The sequence below is a fragment of the Castanea sativa genome, chromosome 1, assembly GCF_040712315.1.
Source record: "Castanea sativa cultivar Marrone di Chiusa Pesio chromosome 1, ASM4071231v1".
NCBI lineage: Eukaryota > Viridiplantae > Streptophyta > Magnoliopsida > Fagales > Fagaceae > Castanea > Castanea sativa.
The window spans coordinates 73,962,251-73,970,051 of NC_134013.1; the positions used below are offsets into that span (position 1 = coordinate 73,962,251).

Below are 7,801 nucleotides of genomic sequence, written 5' to 3' on the forward strand. Positions count from 1 at the left end.
AACTCACCACCATGCGCATCTTATTGTCACTTATAGCTTGTTTGGATGGATGAGGAGTAGAGAGGAGTAGAGTAGAGGGAGAGAGAGTAAGTTAAATTATCTTGTTTGAATGTTTTTTAAGGGAGGAGGGGGAATATGGAGGGGTTTGGAGGGCTTCTAATTACTTCTAACCCCTCATTTTTAATTCCCCCAAATTGAAAAGATTTGGAGGGAGAGAAAAACATAAAAATGCTTGACGAAATGAATTACCAAATTTATCCTTACCATATTAACAAAATTACAAACTATGAAAATGCTAATTATTCCCTTTCCCCTTACTTAATTTTAAAAACATCCAAACAAGGTGGATGATAACCATTCTCATTTACTCTCTTCCTCAGTACCTTCCTCCCCTCACTCCCCTCTACTCTCCTCTCCCTCCAAACTTCCAAACATAAGATTAAAGTTACACCAACTGACATTGATTTAGGCATTTAATTTGATTCGATTTCAATCTATCTTGAGTTTTATGAAGCTTCTTCAATAATCTTCTTGTTGAATTTGCTATTTAGATTCTCAAATCTATATTATTATTACCTATGGTTGTGTTTTGTTGTTGTTTTGAGCATTTTTTTTTTAGTGCTTTTGGAACAATGCTACAAATACAATAATTTTCACAAGTTGGGTTGGAAAATTTAATTTAGTTCTTATCTAGATCCACCATTAAGATCATTTTATCATCTGCTAAGTCACAAATGTCTTATGTCTCTATTAATTTTTTTTTTAATTGTAAAATTGGTGTAACTTTATACCAATTGGCTCTTTTTTGCTTGAAACATTGCATAATCACAATGGGAATTGTATGATCATACTTTCCTTTTAAAAGGGATAAAATAATGATGTTATATGTGAAAGAATCATTAAATGGAGAATAGATAAATTTGACATAAATGCAGGTTTTATACTATACATCACTACTTGTTTAAAAAATATATATTAACCACCGCGCACTTTTGGTGCGATGATCACTCCACAAGTATTAAGTGCTTGTGAGGTGTGGGGAGCAAAGTCTGGTGTTCAAGTCTCTAGGAGGAAGCTTCACACACATATACACTTAGATTGGACTAGAGTAGAATTTCTATCTTGTATAAAAAAAATATAAATATATATATATATATATATATAGATTATATTTGTCAATAAATAATTACTTAATAAATATATAATAAAAACTAAATTTCAAATTAACACTATGTGACCAAATTCTAAGGGTGTATTGGTTCCTAAGCCTAAAGGGTAAAGGATCTAAGCCAAAAGAGCCCAAGACAACGAATTTGTAGAGAGTGGGTTGGAAAACTAGGCTCTAATGAATCAGATAATAATTGTAGTGAGCTCAGATGAAAAGAAAACAAAAATAAAATGGTTTTGCTCAAAGTAACTCGTCCTCAGCACAATTCGAGGAGACTAGATTTTATATATGTTTCTTTTGAATTTAGTTACAAATTCGATTCTTAGTATTATAGTCTTTTTCTCTCTCTTTTCAGATACCCCCTCTATAAGGGGATTCCCCCTCCATTATATACCCCTCTTTCCTTCATCTCCACCATCCTTGTGTAGGTCAAGCTATTGGCTTTGATCCTTGTTCCATCAGCACCTTCCTAAAGTCTTTGGGAGTAACTGTAAGGCTGCTTACTACTGTTTAGGTATCACTTCCACATTAATGCAACTAGGGGGTTAGTTGCAGAGTATTCAATGTGGTGGTATCAGCTTTTCTCCAAATATTCCTTTAGCTTCCCTGTCCTAGGCTTCCCTGATGTTTGTTCTTATCAGTAGAACCTTTCGGGGTATTGCCCTCCCTATCAGACCAAACCTTCTGATCTCTACTTTGCTTAACCGAGGAGGTTTTCCTCCTCGGACCACCTTCCCTAGCCTTTGTAGCCGTAGCCTATTCAAGGCACTTTAATTCTCATGTCTTCCTTAGCGTCCATCTGTCCTCGGACCACTAAGAGTCATCGGACAAAGCCCATGACCCAACATATACTTTTGGGCCTTTTATCCCTACAAAGGGTATGTTTGGTAGCCTTTTTTTTTCTATGTTTTCTGCTTTCAAAAACAATTTTCTGTTTCCTAAGGCAAAAAACTTGTTTGGTAACTTATTTTAGGCAAAAATAAAAAACTATTTTCAATTTCCATATTGTGAAGGAAACTGAAAACTGGTCTTGAGCTGTTTTTATTTTTCAGTTTCCACCCCCTTAGAAAACACACTAAAACACACTATTACACTACCTATTAATGAACCAGTGCCCTGGTTCGATCCACATGACTGACAAAATCTTTTTCCGCGCTTCCACTTTTTTTCACTCAATATATGGTGCCTAACGTATTTGATGAACCCTTTATATCTTCCTCTGCGCCTCCACTTCCTCCATCTTCCTTGCAGAGAAAACCTTGATTGAGAGAACCACTTGTAAGGTAAGTGATTGGTCTTCACCGGATTGTCCTTCACGACTGCTTTTTGTTTCTCATTAGATTCTACTATTCCTTTTCTATAAGAGGTATACCATTGATGAAGTTAGTAGCGGTATTGCACCTACAAATGACTTCTTCTTAGGCAATTGCATTAATGATGAAATATTTATGAAGGCTGTTGAGAAATTCAAGTAGGATCCTGATGATAGAGAGATCTTTGTTAACATGAGTTTCACCAGGAGGATGGTTTGGTTGGGTAGGTTGTAGGGGACTATGTCAAAACAATAATTTCCTATTAGATTATGTTTATTTTAATGTCTTTGAACTATGATTTGGTACTGTTCTGTTGTTATTTAATGTTGTTAAATGATGGTTTATTATTATTTTATAGTAATCTTTTTTTATTTATGTTGAGTTTGTTTTATTTATGTTAATAAAAAGCACTAGTTGAGAACAAATTTGCTGTTTAATTCTCTAGGATGAATGTTAAACCAAATTATTATAGCATTTTATCCTCTTCAGATGAAGAAGAGGACGATGATATGTTCTTCCTCTAATGTTTGTTGAGAATAAAAACAACTATATTCCTAAGGAGCCTTAATGTATCTCTATGTTGACTGGTGATGTATTTATAAAGGAGATATTGAATGGCAATCCTCGAACATGTTATGAGTTATTCTGCATAGATAGGCTAGCATTTACAAGTTTCTGTAACTATTTGAGAACACATAAGTTTTTAACAAACTCACGCTAGATCACAGTGGAGGAGGCAGTTGGTGTCACGCCCCAAACCCCAAATGGTCCAAAGCATGAGAAAGGCGTCTCAAGTACCTGTAAATTTTTCCTTTTTGACAATTCAATCCACATAAATCCTATCAAGTACCAACATTAAGAATTTCATAATAATTTCATTGAATATACTCTCAAAGTAAGTCAGAACTCTAAGCATTAATTACAAGGGTCATTGGCCATAAAATAATAGAGGTCTAAATAAACAATTACATATCAACAGCTTGTCCCATCAATGGGCAGGGCCGGTCCAAGCATTTCGGAGGCCTAAGGCGAAATCTTCAAATATGGCCTTTATTTTATCACTTAAATAATTTTTAACTAGCATTTTATATAATAATTTTTTTAACTAGCATTTTATCACTTAGAGTAGAATTTTTATCTTGTATAAAAATAACTAAATAAAGAAAATTTATGTAGTAAAATTTATAGTATTTTTAACATTTTCCTATTTGAATTACTTATGATTAGTAACACGTCTATTTGTAAGACTTATTTATTTAAATTTGTTTTATCTCTACCTCTAGCATTACTTAATTCTTTGAGCCTTCTTAAATGTTTTAATATCTCCCAAAAATGTAAACTAAAATTTTTTAATATCTCTCAAAAATATTTATATATAAAAAATAAATAAATAGATAAAAAATTTGCTCCCAAATTTGGGGCCTTCTCTAGTAAAGGGGTCCTAGGCAATGGCCTAATTGGCCTAAGCCTAGGGCCGGCCCTGTCAGTGGGAATAAAGACACAACCACTATAATATACAAAAATGAGTCAAGCCTATTCTAAGATGTACATCATCTAATGTCTCCATTACAAAAGTTCAGCCTCCATCAGTAGCTAGTCTAACTACTGTTAGCCACCAAAAAGTTGTCTCAAAAGATTGTTGCATACTCTGAAAAGTTTATAAAATAATGAAATGAGATAGAGCCCAGTAAGTAGCACAATTAATGGGGGTGGGGGAAATACAAGTTCCATTTTCAACAATAATAATAATATGATATGACAAAAATGATTAGATAATGAAACACAAAATTTCTCAAAGTAAATACCTTGAAACTATATACTATAATCTGTGAGCACTAACAATATAATTTTCAAAATCATAAAATCTAACATATGGTAGTTTATCATAGATATACCACACTACCACATAGACCGGTCAAGGGATCTATTCATTCACAACTGGCATGATATTGTCCTCTCTGGTATGCAGGCTATTGGCCACATGGACTGCAGCCTTACCCATACCCTCAAGGTTTTTCTCTCCCTCCATGGACAGCAGAGAGAGCGCATCAAATAGAACCTCTCTTGTATATGGTCTCTTGGCCCAATGGACAGCAGCCTCACCCATACACAATCAAAGAACCTCTTCTCCCCATGGGCAGCAGGGAAGATCGCGTCATCCAAAGTGAAATGATACTAACCTGGATTTGATTCCATTATCACAAAGACTACGGAAACCAAATCGGTTGATTACTGGGAAATCACACATGGCATAGGGCTAAAACAGCATAAAGCTCACAGGTTACATATACTTTGAAACACATAATTTATATCCAGGTAATTTCAGGAAATTAAAAAAAAAAAACCTAAAAATAGTCTAACTTCCACAAAGTTTGTAAGGTTTTCAACTTCATTCTTGTCAAAAGAATTCTATCAATTTCTCACATAACAAGACAAGATAAGCATCTTTAAATTTTCTAATATACCATAAAATCCATGATTTTCTTATCAAAGATTAAATAAAAGATACTCATTTTTCCATATCAACAATTCATGCATTTCCCCAAATGCAATACCAAATATGATGCATTTTCATATATATAATCATATACATACATACATACATATATATATATATATATATATATATATATATATATATATATGAGATGGGTTCAAGTTACACCTGATGTAACTCTAAAGGGTTACACCTTTTTCAAACCATTGGATTTAAGTAGATCCAACGGTCAAAAAAAGACCTTCATTAATGCTAATATTCTGATTATGATCTCATTAATTATTCCTTATTTATTATCTTTTATATCTATCTCTAAACCCAAAAAAAGTGTTATATTTGACTCTTTCTCTACGTTTCTCTCTCTACCTCTTTCTCCTCCACCATTGTTCCACCTCCATGGATAGATTGCTGGCAGACGGTTGTGAAGCAATGGTCTCTCATCCCTGCAAATCATACATTCAAAAAAGAAATGTATATATTATGTACGCACTTTTCAACACAAACCAGCAATAGCCGCTACCATAGACGCAAGAAAGCATGAAAACATCATACAAAAAAATATGTAGACTCCACCTAAAATCGTTACCCAAAGCTTGCAACAAATAATTTACAAGTAAATGATCAAAATCCGTCTATCATTTTAGCTCCAAAAAAAATTGATCAAAACCGAAAAGTCTATAGAATATGTCAAAATATTACAATAGGTCTAACAAACCCACAACACTATCAATTCATAGTATCTATAGGCTATCGGGAGAAGAGAGTGACATAGTCTGGACTCAAAACTGGTACACAACTTCCTTATAAATATATAAAATATAAAATATATTTTAGAAAAACAATTGATAGATTCAATTCAAATATCTAGCAAACCTCTAAAGCACAGCTTGTGTTGAAGAACTGTTTGGCAACATTCTGGGCATGAAAATATAAGGAATCTTCAAAGGTTCCAAGGGAAAAATCATGAAAAGCTACACATTTGTCAGAATCTGTTGAAACTTTTCTATTGATTAATGCAAGTTCTTGCTTTTGGTTTGCATTTACTTGTTTTCCTTCTCTATCTCTTTCTCTTTGTTTTCATTTTTGTTTTCCTTCTCACAAACCTCTAATGTCAGTGTTTCGCAGTTATTTTTTTTTTTTTTTTTTTCCTTCTTCGGCCGGCAATCTATCCATGGAGGTGGAACAATGTTGGAGGAGAAAGAGATAGAAAGAAACTTAGAGAGAAAGTCAAATATAACACTTTTTTAGGTTTAGAAATAGATATAAAATATAATAAATGAGGAATAATTAATGAGATCTTAATCAGAATATTAGCATTAATGAGGGTCTTTTTTTACCGTTTGATCTACTTAAATCCAATGGTTTAAAAAATGTGTAACTCTTTAGAGTTACACTAGGTGTAACTTGAACCCATCTCTCTCTCTCTCTCTCTCTCTCTCTCTCTCTCTCTCTCTCTATATATATATATATATATATATATATATATATATATATATAAAGGTTGCGACACAATAGTTTTTAGGAAATTAGTTTCCATAGTTAATTTCCAAAAGTGTGTCTAACCCAAAAACAACATTTATGTAACATGGTTATTTTCAAAAATCCCATTAAAGAAGCTACTTACCTTACAACCGCAAAAGCCTAACTCTCCAAGCTCCAAGGAGATTAGCTAGAACCTAAACAATATCAAGTAAACCTATCACAATAAGCATAGAGCTTGAAATTGTATCTAGCTACAATTTAGGCATTGCCAAATGAGCACTTAATTAGGCAAGCCTAATATTTAACCTCATCAATAATAATATATTCCACTTTCAAAGTTTCTCAACAAATTGATTCACAAGGCATAAACTCCAATTTATAAAGTTAACCCATTTAATATCATTTCCAACATTATGACTAGCTTCCATAAAATTTACACTACATCATTAAGAGACCCATGAAAGCAAAATCAAAATATCCTCCAAGACAAGAAATTTAGAACTTCAACTAACTCCAAATGAACCTAATGGCAATGGAAAAATTAAATTTACCAACCATCACATGTTATAACTTAAAACCCCTAAATTTTCCACCATACATAAACCTTAAGTAGTCACCATTAGCACAAATTATATACCCACTCATCAAATAATTCCACCAATACAAAACCCATACATAAAAATACATAAATATCACTTACAATGCTCATAAATCACATGAATATCATTATTAAAGCTTAGATAAAAATAACCTCAAGCAAAAGTATAAAACCCACCAAAAAGATTAGAAATTTTTACCTCAAAAAAAAAGATATGAAAGTGCTTATGGGTTCTCAAGAATTTTCCGGTGATCTTGCCGGAAAATGATGGTGAGATGGTGGTTTGGAGTGAAGTCCGATGGGTGAGTGTGGAAGTGAGTGAGTGTGTGTGTGTGTGTGTGTGTGTGTTTAAGTAAAGAGAAAAGAAAAAAAAATGAAAGGAAGAAAAGAGATGGCCAGATATGAGAGGGTGAGATAGATTGAAATGAGTGGTGGAGAGTGGTGTTAGGTGGGGCATGTGTGGTCCATAGAAATCAGGCTTTCTCCTTTTTTTTTTTGGGTCAGACTAGGACGTTACAGTTGGTATGTTCCTATTAATTGTGGGACATAATGTGAGATTAAGGCTAATAGTAGATCATTTTCAACACTCAACTGAGACATTGGACAGACAATTTAAGGAAATTGTAAGAGCAATATGCCACCTAGGAAAATTCATTATACGTCCTTATCAAAGCAATGAAGTGCATCCACGTATTGCTAACTATACCAAGTTTTTTCCATATTTTAAGGTAATTACAAATTAC

The 7,801-nt window shown here is 33.2% G+C and overlaps 1 long non-coding RNA gene across 1 annotated transcript; it reads right to left on the minus strand.

The window, feature by feature from the left end:
- Nucleotides 1-3,412: 3,412 nt before the first annotated feature.
- On the minus strand, nt 3,413-7,409 carry LOC142622303 (uncharacterized). The gene is made up of 3 exons (XR_012841889.1): nt 7,258-7,409; nt 5,345-5,421; nt 3,413-4,129 (listed from the first exon to the last, which is right to left on the minus strand). It is a non-coding gene; the product is annotated as an uncharacterized LOC142622303 (long non-coding RNA).
- Between the last annotated feature and the right edge of the window lie 392 nt (nt 7,410-7,801).